This window comes from Aedes albopictus, chromosome 1 (genome assembly GCF_035046485.1).
Source record: "Aedes albopictus strain Foshan chromosome 1, AalbF5, whole genome shotgun sequence".
Classification (NCBI taxonomy): Eukaryota; Metazoa; Arthropoda; class Insecta; order Diptera; family Culicidae; genus Aedes; species Aedes albopictus.
The window spans coordinates 135,783,335-135,796,620 of record NC_085136.1 but is presented as its reverse complement, the minus strand read 5'-3'; the positions used below and the strand labels follow the sequence as shown (position 1 = coordinate 135,796,620).

Here is a 13,286-nt window from a genome sequence, read left to right as displayed (position 1 = left end):
AATTGCACTACAGGAACTATATCAGGTTGTCAAGCAAACGTTGCGATATGCGACAGCTCAAGACCCTGATAATTTGGAAGGATAGTGTCTTCGGGAAAGTTGTTGGGTACGCCAATAACTTACTGACGATGAGTTGCGAAGTTCGAAATTCCTCCACTGACTGGGCGGCGCTAGTGAGCAAGTAAATTTTCAAAACCTCATATCTCAGATTCCCGAAAACTTAGAAAGTTGGTGTCTTTGGCAAAGTTGATCAGTATGACATAAACTTACATAAAAATAAACACTTGTTTCGAAATCCTGCCACTAGGCGGTGCTAGTGAACATGCAAATTTTAGAAATCTCATAGCTCAGAATCCTGATAACTTAGAAAGTTGGTGTGTTCGGAAAAGTTGATCAGTATGACATAAACTTACATAAAAATAAACACTTGTTCCGCAATTCTGCCATTAGGCGGTGCTAGTGAACATATTTTTGTGTAAGTTTATGTCATACTGATCAACTTTGCCAAAGACACCAACTTTCTAAGTTATCGGGTTTCTTTGATATGAGGTTTTGAAAATTTATTTGCTCACTAGCACCGCCCAGTGGAGGAATTTCGAACTTCACAACTTATCGTCAGTAAGTTATTGGCGTACCCAACAACTTTCCCGAAGACACTATCCTTTAAATTATCAGGGTCTTGAGCTGTCGCATATCACAACGTTTGCTTGATAACCTGATATAGTTCCTGTAGTGCAATTTAGCATCAAACTGTTGATGGCCCCTCTAGCGGCCAAGTTGCCAACTTATCATATGAACCAAAGTTCTAAATGGTAGATCTTATCAAGCCCTAAAACTTTATCGAAGAAAGTATTGCGCTCACTCTTAACACACCCGAGAAAATAGGCCACACCCCCAAAAAGCCGAAACCCCATAAGCTCTTAGTCTCCTATAACGCTCACCCCTGTCTAGTAGGAGTTCGTTTAATAGGAGTCCATTTAATAGGAATTCGTTTAGTAAGAGACTCAACTGTATTTCCAATAAGGGATTTTTCCTGAGGTTTCCTTAGAAATGTCTCTAGAAGCTCCTTCAGGGATTACTCCGGGAGATCCGGCCGGGATCACTCGAAAAGTTCCATCAAGGGTTAATACAGGAGTTTCTGCTGCGATTCATTCTGGATTTTCTCAAGGATCCCGCCTGAAATTCCTTCATGGGATTACTCAACAAATTCCTTCAGAAATTCATTGAAAGATTCCTCCAGGAATAGGAAGCAATCAGTGAAGTACTAGATTGAAAGTAGTGAGCTGGATTTTTGTATGGTGAGATGATCAATTCTCCGTTTCTGCAAAGAAATGCTGCAAACAGCGTGGGTTATATGATTTCTTGCCTAATTTGATGCTGTTTGAGCAAAACTTTGGGTAACTGTGTTGTTGAAGTTGCAAGAAATAAATAATACAACAACACAGTTATCCAAACTTTTGCTCAAACAGCATCAAATTAGGCAAGAAATTAAATAACCCAAGCTGTTTGCACCATTTCATTGCAGAAACGGAGAATTGATCATCTCACCATACAAAAATCCAGCTCACTACTTTCAATCTAGTACTTCACTGATTGCTTCCTATTCTTTCAGAAATTTCTCCTGTGGAGCGGACCTGTTGTGATGGTTAGAACACTTGACTATCACGCCGAGGACCTGGGATCGAATCCCACTCCCGACAAACTCGCAAAATGTGAGTTCTTCCTTCGGAAGGGAAGTACAGCGTGGGTCCCGAGATGAACTAGCCTAGGGCTAAAAATCCCGTTAATACAGATAAAAAAAAGAAATTTCTCCTGGAGCTACTTCTGGGATCCCTCCTAGAATTTCTTCAAGAATCCCTCCTGAAAGGAATCTCCGAAAGACCTTTAGGAGTTCCTCGGGATATCTAATCGAGATTTTTCAGAGGTTTTCTAAGAAATCCTCTAAGTGATTTCTCTAGGAGTTCTTTTAGGTATTCCTACAGACGTTCCTCCAGGTATTAATCCAGGAGTTCCTTCGAGGATTCCTGCAGTATAGTAGTTCTTTCAGGGATTGCTCCAGAAGTTCTTTCGGTGATCTCTCCAGGAATTCCTTCAAGGATTTACCCAGTATTTCCAGAATGATTCAGGGATAACTCCATCGGGGATTTCTTCAGAAGTTCCTTCAGCTACTCCAACAGGACATCCTTTAGGTATTCTTCCAAGAATTCCTTCATAGATTTTTTCAAGGGGAACGAAGGGAGCATCCTTTAAGTACGTCACGGTAAAATTGTGAATTATCGAAACCCCTCCTCCCTTCGTACGGGTTTTCCTATACTAGATACATTGCTTATCACAGTTTCACAAGACCCCCCACTCCCCTCCCCTCTTCCCTAGGACCGTGACTTACTTAATTGATGGCTCTAAGGAGCCTCCAGGAGATCCATCAGGAAATCCTCTAGAAATTCTTCCAGGAATTCCTACAGGAGGTCCTTTAGAAATTCAGGGGGAATGGCACTTCCTTTGCTAAGCGGAAAAATCCGCATTTATCCGCTGCTAACCGTCGTTAACCGCGTCTAACCGATGATCTGTTACAAGCATTTAGCGACAGATAGAAACGGATAAATGCGGATTTTTCCGCTTAGCAAAGGGAGTGCCATTCCCCCTGTAGAAATTAGTCTAGGAATTCCTCCAAGGATTCCTCAAGAAGTTCCTTCAGGATTTTTTACAGGGATTGGTCCAGGAGGTACTTCAGAGATTCCTCCAGGAGTTTCTGGGATTCGTGCAGATGTTTCTTTGAAGATCCCTTCTGAAATCCTTCAGATATTCTTCCAGAAGTTCCTTTAGAGATCTCTCGAGGAGACTTTTACAAGAGTTTCTTCAGGGATTCCTACAGAGGTTCATTCAAGGATCAGTTCAGGAATTCCTTCTGAAATTTGTATAGAGCCTCATATCTGTGCAGTTAGGGTCACCAAGCTTCTATGGGGTACGGGTTCGATTCCCGTTCCGGCCGATGAAAGTTGTCGCGAGAATAGTTTCTTCTCCGTATCCATTGGTGCAGGATCCATGTGTCCATTGTCTAGTGTTAAGTTTCGTTCAGTCTGTACAGGCGCTGGCTGAAAACGGTGTCGTCGGTGTTTTTTTTTTTTCAGTTTCCTCCAGGTGTTCCAAAGGGGATTTCTCGAAAGGTTCCTTCATGGATTTTACCAGGAGTTCTTCCAGGGATCGCACCTGGAAATCATTCGAAGATTTTTCCAGGAGGACTCACTGATACCCCCATGAGTTACATCAAAGATTTCTCCAGAAGATTCTTGGGCATTCTAACAGGAGTTCCTCTAGGGATTTTTCTAGGAGTACCTTCAAGAATATCCTTAGATCTATAATCAGACATAAATCCAGGTATATGTTCCCTGGAAAGATATCTCATGCAGTTCATACAAGAATTTCTCCAGGAATTCTTTCTGGGGATCCTCGATTTTTTCCTTTTGAAAATCCTTTGAAGATTTTGTCTGAAAATTCTTTGGAGATACTTCCTGTAATTCCTTGGGAGAATCCTCGTCCCATTCCTTCGGCATTCCACTTGGACTTTTTCGGCAGTTTCTCCTGGACTTCTTTCTAGAAAACCTTCTGGAATTCTTTCAGGGGTTCCTTCTGGGATTCCTTTAGGGATTCTTAATGTAAATCCTTCGGGGATTTCTTCTGGAGTACTTTCGGGGATTCCTTATGCAATTCCTTCGGGGATTTTTCCTGAACTTTCTTCGGTGAATCCTCCTGGAATTCTTTCAAGATTCCTTCTGCGATTTCCTCGGGGTTTCCTAATGGAATTCCTTCGGAGATTCCTCCTGGAATTCCTGCACAGAGTCCTCCTGGAATTCCATCGAGGATTCCTTCCTGGATATTCTTCGATGATCTCTCCTAATAATTCTTTGGAAATCCTCCTCGTTCTGAACAGAGATTTTTTCAGAAGTTTCTGTAGAGATCTCTCCAAGAAATATTCTTGAATCACCAGAGGTTTTTGCATAAGTTCCTTCAGAGTTTCATACATCAGTTCATGTAGGGACTAGTCCAGGAGTCCCTTCAGGCATTCCTCCACGAGTCTTTTTTGAGAACCATCCAGGAAATTCTCCAGGGATTCATCCTGCAGTTTCTTCGAAGTTCCTCCTGGAGTTCCTTTGGAGATTGCTCCTGGAAATCCTTCGGGGATTTCAAATACAAAAAAGGTTCGACCTTATTATGGAATTTGATAGCGTCTGACGCTTGTAAGAAAACAGGACAAAACAGAATCAAAATCGTTATTTTATTGCACTTTATTGGCATGGAATACTTCAACATTTTGGGATGATTTTATTCAATTCCTGCATAATCGAGTCCAACTGTTGTTCTATCATGGCTAGCTACTTGTTTTACGCTTAAAATGACTTACTTACCTTTGCTTAACGTTCAGGCTAAGGCCGGGGTGGCCTCTGCTGTACATAGTAGCCGTCTCCATTGCACTCGGTCCATGGCTGTTTGTCTTCAGTTCCGTACTCTGCGTAGGGTCCGCAGATCGTCCTCCACTTGGTCGACCCACCTAGCTCGCTGTGCTCCACGTCTTCTTGTACCGGTCGGATGACTCTCGAGAACCATTTTAGTTGGATTGCTATCCGACATCCTGATGACGTGACCCGCCCACCGTAGCCTCCCGATTTTCGCGGTATCGTCCGATGGTTGGTTCTCTTAGCAGCTGATGCAGCTCGTGGTTCATTCGATGATACGCAACACCTTCCATTCGAAAACTTCAAGGGCGCGTTGGTCCTCTGCACGTAGGGTCCATGTTTCGTGCCCATAGAGTCTAATCAGCGTTTTGTAGATGGTTAACTTCGTATTACGGCGAACTTTATTCGATCGTAGAGTTCTGCGGAGTCCAAAGTAAGTACGATTTCCTGCCACAATGCGCTTCTGTATTTCTCTGCTGGTGTCGTTATAGACATCAAGTACACGAATTCTTCAACCGCCTCGATTTCATCACCGTCGATATAAATTCGGGGTGGCGGGCGCGGTGATTCCTTCCTGGAGCCCTTTGCCATCATGTACTTTGTCTTCGACACATTAATGACTAGTCCGATTCGCCTGGCTTCACTCTTTAGTCGGATGTACGTTTCCGCCATCGTCTCAAATTTACGAGCAATAATATCAATATCATCGGCGAAACCAAGCAGCTGAACGGACTTCGTGAAAATCGTCCCACTCGTGTTTATCCCCGCTCTTCTTATTACACCCTCCAAAGCAATGTTGAACAGCAAGCACGAAAGACCATCACCTTGCCGTAACCCTCTGCGAGATTCGAAGGGACTCGAGAGTGTCCCTGATACTCGAACTACGCACATCACTCGATCTATCGTCACCTTGATCAATCGTATCAGTTTATCCGGGAATCCGTATTCGTGCATATTCTGTCATAGCCGTTCTCGATCGATTGTATCATACGCCGATTTGAAATCGATGAACAAGTGATGTGTTGGCACGTTGTATTCGCGGCATTTCTGCAACACCTGGCGTATGGCGAACATCTGGTCCGTTGTAGCGCGTTCACCCATAAATCCAGCCTGATATTGCCCCACGAACTCTCTTGCAATCGGTGATAGACGGCGGCATAAAATTTCAGAGAGTATCTTGTAGGCAGCGCTCAGTGTGATCGCGCGGTAGTTTCCGCAATCCAACTTGTCGCCCTTTTTGTAGATAGGACACACGATACTTTCCATCCATTCCTCCTGTAATACTTCCTCCTCCCAAATCTTGGTAATGACCCAGTGTTGTACTCTCACCAGTGCTTCTCCACCGTATTTTAGAAGCTTGCTTGGTAGTTGATCTGCTCCAGCGGCTTTGTTGTTTTTCAACCGGCCAACCTCCTCCTCAATCTCTTGGAGGTCAGGGGCCGGAAGTCTTTCGTCCTGTGCACATACTCCTAGATCTGTTACCAAGCCACCTTCGGTACTTGCAACGTCGCCATTGAGGTGCTCATCGTAATGCTTCCGCCACCTCTCGACCACCTTACGCTCCCTCGTGAGAATGTTTCCGTGATTATCTCGGCTTGTGGCACGATGCCTCTGCGCGAGCGGTTCAGCTTCTCGTAGAACTTTCGTGTGTCCTTAACGCGGTACACACGCTAACGCCGCTCAGCACTAAAGTGCATAATTTCCAGACTACACCAAAAATGTGTAACCCTTGCACATTTACAAAATCAGCTCCAGTGTCCGCAAAATCGTTAAATTCGCAAAAATTTTTGTACGCCAATCTAGCTAGGATTACTAGTGACCTTGGAAAACAAAAAAAAAATCAACATTTCGCATCTAGACGAGTGTACGAGCTGTTTTTTGAGATTGTGTAACTGTCACTCATTTTTGTGTGGTCTGGAAATTATGCACTTATGAGTAGGTCTTACACATTTTAGTGCTGAGCAGTTTTAGCGTGCAGCTCTTCTATCGCTTCGCGATCTCGTTCTTCCTGCTGGCACTTCTTCATCCGGAAGACTGAGTTCTGCCTGTTCCGCGCCTGTCCGTAACGTGCCTCATTTGCTCTCGTACGGTGTTGCAGCATTCTCGCCCATGCTGCATTCTTCTCGTTTTTCAACTGTTCACATTCGCCGTCGTACCAGTCGTTTCTGTGATTCGGAGTCGCGAAGCCTAGTGCTGTAGCCGAGGTACTACCTATGGAGGATCGGATGTCCCTGCAGTCATCTTCAAGTGCAGCTGCACCAAGCTGCTCTTCCGTTGGTAGCGCCACTGCTAACTGCTGCGCGTAGTCTTGAGCCACTTCTACGTTACGCAGCTGCTGGATGTTGAGCCGCGGCGATCGACTTCGACGCGTGGTGATAACTGTCGAAAGTTTTGAGCGCATGCATACAGCGACTAAGTAGTGATCCGAATCTATATTTGCACTGCGGTATGTGCGGACATTGATTATATCCGAGAAGAATTTACCGTCGATTAGAACATGGTCGATTTGGTTTTCTGTTTGATGGTCGGGTGATCTCCAGGTGGCTTTGTAGATATCTTTGCGGGGGAAGAAGGTGCTTCGGACTACCATACAACGGGAGGTTGCAAAGTTTACGCATCGCTGGCTGTTATCATTCGATACGGCGTGCAGGCTGTTTCGCTCGATTACCGGTCTGTACATTTCCTCCCTTCCTACCTGCGCGTTCATGTCGCCGACAACAATTTTCACGTCACGCGGCGAGCAACCATCGTATGTTTGCTCTAACTGCGCGTAGAACGCTTCTTTCTCGTTATCAGATCTTCCTTCATGTGGGCAGTGGACGTTGATGATGCTGTAGTTGAAGAAACGGCCCTTAACTCTTAACATGCACATCCTTCCCAAGTAACAATTTTAATTCTATTTGGTTTTATTTGTTTTTATGATAGTTTTATCGGAACATTGCATATTCTAGTTGATCTTATCGGAGTTTCAGCTGAGCACAACTATTCTTCGTCAATATGTGGTTTTAAAAACACCTCCAAGAAAACTTGAGGTTCAGTTCATAAAACCATAAACACAAAAAGAACTGTTGAACTTATTTTCAGTTCTATAAGGTTCTTGTAGTTATCTTCAATCATCCGTTCTTGATCAAGAGCAACTGTTCTCGCATAAGAACAGTTTGGTACATGAAAAATACAAGAAAAACTCAAGCATCAGATATTGATTCTCATCATTGGCGGAGCCAGCATTTTCTTTCTTCTTACTCACTCTCCAAAGCGTACACGAGAAAGAGAAACATGGAAGAGGAGGCAGCTTGCCCCCTCTTTCATCTCGCTCTTTCGCTTGCATGTTTGGGAGAGTGAGTAAGAAAAAAGAAAAAGCTGGCTCCGCTAATGATTCTCATCATTCCATTATTGCTGCCAATCAAGAACACCTACCCGAAAACCAAACCGCGACGCGGTGCAGTGCCAAGTTCCTCCGGTTGCAACATCCGAAATGAGGTATGGTCATCCAGGACGTCGATTTCCGTGCAATCGGGGCTCCAATTATCGAACTTCAAAATCAACAACAACTTACCTGTTGGAAGTGCTAACCGGAGGAATGAGGCACTGCACCGCATCAAGGCCGGTTATCGAAAAAGGTCTGCCTGGTTGGCAACGGTACCGGGCTGATAATTAAATTCATCGGACGAGATGCACAAAAACCAACGCCGTGCGATAATTTATTGTTTGTTTACAATTTGGCGTACATGATTTATGACGTTCTCGGCGGAGTTTGCATAAACCTACATCAAGAACGTTATAAACCTGAGTACTCTTGAGTAAAACTTCTTACCCTTGCATAAGATGAAATAGCATGAGTTGAAAGACATTTAAGACGATCTTATGGTGATGTTGATTAAAACCATTGATGATTGACCGACCACCGGCCTAGATTTCAATTGAAGCCATGTTGAGAAAACTCATGAGCAATATTCGCATGAACAGGAATAATATTTAAAAAAAAAAATATTAGTGCGTTATAATGGAAGCGCGTTGCAATTTTTGGAAGTATCTTGCAACATATATACGATGGATTTTGCTTGGCATTTGGCATCCTTGTTACACCACGGAAATATTTCCAATTTGTGTAATAAATTAATCCCGATTACAATAATGTTTCATTTTCATTGTGTTTATAATTTCAATTTGATTCACCAAACATTTCTGTCGACATAAAAGCTGCATCAGCAACAATCGCGACAAATTTATTATCTTTTTATCGTGCACTTGAAGAATTCTACAAGGAGAGAGCAATTCGCCTTGAGGACAACTTGGGAAGTACAACAAGTTTTAAGAGAAATTTAAAAACAACTCTCCAAGAGCATCTTAGGATGGGCCTCTTTGGTCTTATGGCAGGTTTATGGTTGAGTTGATGTCGTTTTGCAGAGCAATTTGGTTTATGCATGGTTTTAAAGAACAGGTGTTGAAGAATACTTCAAAAGCATTATAAATTGAATTTTGTTACTTGGGTTGTGTTGATCGGCTGCCACCCGATCACACGTTGTCGCATCTTGCCCAACACTATAAATCCTGCTCCCAGTTCATTGGTGGTGCCACAGCTTTGAAAGAAGGTAGCCGCTCGATGCCCGCTTTTCCACACTTTCTGTCCAGTCCAACAAAGTGCCTGCAACGCCACGATGTCGAAGTTACGGGGATGTAGTTCGTCGTAAATTATCCTGTCACATCCTGCGAAGCCTAGTGACTTGCAATTCCATGTTCCAAGTTTCCAATCGTAGTCCGCTTACTTACTCAGCCGCTGGATGCTAGAACAGAAGGACAACAGTGCCCAGGATGCACTACCAGCTAAGCACAAAACTCTTAGCTAGTGGTCTTTGTCATCGTTTGACCCGTGGAAGCATGAGGTAGGAACTTGTGAGGACCAGAGCTATGTTGGACGCTCTCCTTATCGACTCACCGTTTCAATATCATGAAACAAGCTCACCCATTTGTGTGATTTCCTCCTTGTCTGAAATGTCTGCATGTTGGAGTTAAATAAAATTGGTTCTGGATTCTTGTTCTCTGAAACAGTCTAGAGCAGCGCCTTACCAGTTCGTCTGGTTTGCAAGGAGGCAGAATTAATGAGCGGGGAATGCTATGACCGTCCATAAGCTGGTGGTAATCGCACTTGTCACAGAATGATTGAAAAGGGGACAAGTAAAGCAGAAAATTATTCGTGCCAAACAGTTTTCGGAGCCCACGAGCTTTGAAACAAATGACCGTAATATCAGCACTCGATTTCAAGCCATAATTTTCCGAAACAGAAACCAAAACTGCCACCCGCAGCTGCCTGCTGAGATAAGGCGAACCAAAACATAGAAGGAAAAAAAAAACGGTCTAACTTCCCTGCAACTTAGCAGAACTTAACCGACCAGAACCACACCGGTGTGGAACTGAATTATTCGTCGGCTCGCAATTCCGGCGCCACCGTAAGATATGTTTCCCTTTCTCGGATCTATAAATCAGCAACGCCATCTAACGGAACGAATGTTACTGGCTTTTCTGTCACCCCCTCCCCCATCGACCACCACCACCACCAAGGAAGCCGACTTTCAATGCCTTCCGTTTCGGTGACCGCCCTCGCTCTTGATTCATGGTTTTCGCAAAGTCTCAACATTTTCGTGAACGCTTTTCATGGGACAATGGGTGAAAATCGTAATCCGACAATGCGCGTGTTGGAAGTTCGTAAAAGGAAGAAAAAAAGCCTAGTCGGCTTCGGAACCAGATTGTGATTTCTCGTTTGTTTTGCAACGGTTGGTCTACAAAATTTAGCGCAGGCGGATAGGTTAACTGCGAGGGTGGCAGAAGGCATGACCTTTTCCGGGGAAATAAACCAATTGAAAGCCATTTATTGATGGCATGCTGTTTTCAAACAAATCGAATTGGTTCAAAGTTGGTCAAGTTATTCGTTGAAACTGTACTCGACCGAAACTTTGGGAAGAGTATGCAAACTGTATCTCGTTGTTTATTCTGGTTTTATGATTCCGAACTGTGAGCGTTCTTATTGTTGAGCATCCAATTAATGCGTATACCAAGATATGAGCATTTTCCATCACAGATCAAAAATCTCGTCTCGCTGATGACATGAAACATACCCCATTTAATATCAATGTCCTGTTCGCAACATCTTACACATTGAAATTATTGAAACAACTATTCCATTGATAGTTTATTAAAGAAAGCATTATAAATAAACTTACATTCTGAATTCATGTTCCATTTGTTGAAAGTTGGTATATAATATATATATGTACATCAATATAAAAAAAACGAATGGAATATTGATTGCCATTAATATTTTAAGGCATAGGCAACTTTTCATTCACTAAGCCACTGAATCCAATCTGATGTTTGCCAAAACCTTATGACAAATGTGTTCACAGCCATTGAGTATGTATCTAACATTGTGTTGAGTTACTCCCTGGATATCTTGAAAACTCATGAGCATCCTATATCATTGGCATATATTTGGCATGATTTTTGGGGGGTTACTAGTAAGGTTCGTGATGATCCCAAGATTGGTTTGCCCGGAAGGCTTTGTATGTGTTCAATAAATTTCTGATGGAGTAACAGTGTGCGGTGTCTGGTGAATTTCCTCAGAGCGGCCCTTATACCAGATTTCATCGAATTGAACTCACTTGTTTCCCATGGAAGACGCGTTGTATGACGGTGTAGTTTCTTAACCCTTCAGGACGTGCGCTGTTGTAAAAAGTACAACACCACTAAAAAACCTCGCTCGTCGTATACAGCGCGTTTCAGCTGCTTGATGGTGCGCGTCCTGAAAGGTTAAGGACGAGTCTGTCAATAACGTATAGGGTGATAACTTTGATACTGAGGACATCGAGGCTGCCGCTCGCACTCTGTCCAATGTGCTTACGTATACGTATACGCAAGCACATTGGACAGAGTGCGAGCGGCAGCCTCGATGTCCTCAGTATCAAAGTTATCACCCTAATTAGGACCGGCTAACAGTTCGCTGATGCTGCCATGATCAGCCTTGCGAAAATCGTAGGAAATGGCAATCGGGGAAACGACGAATTCAATAGCTAAATTTGAATTTATGGATAACAGCAAAGGCGGATGGTGGAGTGATAATTTCGGAGCCTCGCATATGAGTGGAGCGATGTCCTGTGCACTAACGAAGCAGAGATCCAAGCTGCGGTTGTTTTGGTTGAAAACGTGGTTGATTTGAGAGAGAGCTGCAGCACTATACAGGGTGTATTCTATGTTTTCATACAACTTTTCATCGTTATGTAGCTGCGCTCCATGTGCATTCTGTGTATTGTGGTATTGGTGTCAGCTTCAGCCCCATCTATAGGTCTACAGTATGCGGCAGGAAAAAATACGAAAGTGTTTTTCAACTTCAAACCTCATTTTCGTCCATTTGACATTAACCAATCTATGTTTCAACGTTCCATGATCTATAATAGGCTAGTTTTCTGAAAAGTTAATTAAAAAATTTCCCATTTTGGTCACTAACCTTTACAGGGCGGCACCTGAAGATGAAGACAACCAGAATTTTCAAACCACAGAAAATCGCACAGGTCGCCAAATTTCGCATCTGATAAAACAAAATTTTTGATTTTCTCTACAATATCATCAAATATATGTACTTATTTCATCTGCTATGTGAAACTACATGGCTCTGGATCAGTGTGGTCTGGTTGTTCATCGAATTTGAGCTAGTTTTGTTACTGTTATAGTCAGTTTTTTTAATGACCATTGGGCGCGCAGTTTATTGATATCCGCTAATTAGGCCTACATTATCACATGTTAAACATCAAATGTGTTCATTTTTATTTTTCAGTACTAGAATATAGTGACTGATACACTGTCATGAAAAAAATAGTCATATACAGGGTGTTAGGTTCATGAGTGCAAACTTTTTAAAGGGTGATAGAGGACCATAAATGGTGAAAAAAATTGTTCTACGCATATGGTCAAATCTCAACCGTTACGCAGTTATTGGACTCCCCATGTTTTTGACTCTTATTGCCTTAACTGGCTATAACTTTAAAATGGTCAAACTTATCGCAGTTTTTTTACTCTTATTCGAAAGATTATTGAATTTTCTATCAAATGGCATCTTTGAACCGAATGGTTTAGCCAAATAACTAAGTTTTCTAGAGCAAAATAGCTAAAAATAGCGTGTTTTTATTTGTTTATGTCCATTATCTTTAAAACATACGTAATAAATTTAAATTCTTTCTTTGGAAAAGTTGTGGCCCCTGTTCCACTTTACAATTTGTTCTTTGGCGCCAAACTTCCAACTCTTATCGTTTTCTTGCAATTTTGATTTAAATGTGCAGCACAGTGCGCAAAAAAGTGCTTACCATGACGATTGCAAATTTCTGATCTGAAATGCGTCGTTTAAATCAAAATTGCAAGAAAACGATAAGAGATAGAAGTTTGATGTCAAAAAACAAATTGTAGAGTAAAACAGGGGCCACAACTTTGTCAAAGAAAGAATTTTAAATTATTACGCATTTTTCAAAGATAATTGACAAAAACAAATTAAAACACACAACTTTTAGGCTATTTGATCTAGAAAACTTAGTTATTTAACTAAACCGACCGGTTCAAAGATGCCATTTGATAGAAAATTCAATAATCTTTCGAATAAGGGTTAAAAAAGTGCGATAAGTTTGACCGTTTTAAAGTTATAGCCAGTTAAGGCAATAAGAGTCAAAAACATGGGGAGTTCAATAACTGCGTAACGGTTGAGATTTGACCATATGCGTAGAACAATTTTTTGCACCATTTATGGTCCTCTATCACCCTTTAAAAAGTTTGCACTCATGAACCTAACACCCTGTA

General features: G+C 42.4%; 1 protein-coding gene across 2 annotated transcripts in view; it reads left to right on the top strand.

The window, feature by feature from the left end:
• LOC109423013 (dopamine receptor 2) overlaps positions 1-13,286 on the top strand; it is a 521,850-nt gene that overhangs the window by 45,378 nt on the left and 463,186 nt on the right. The gene's annotated exons all lie outside the window — the stretch shown is intronic.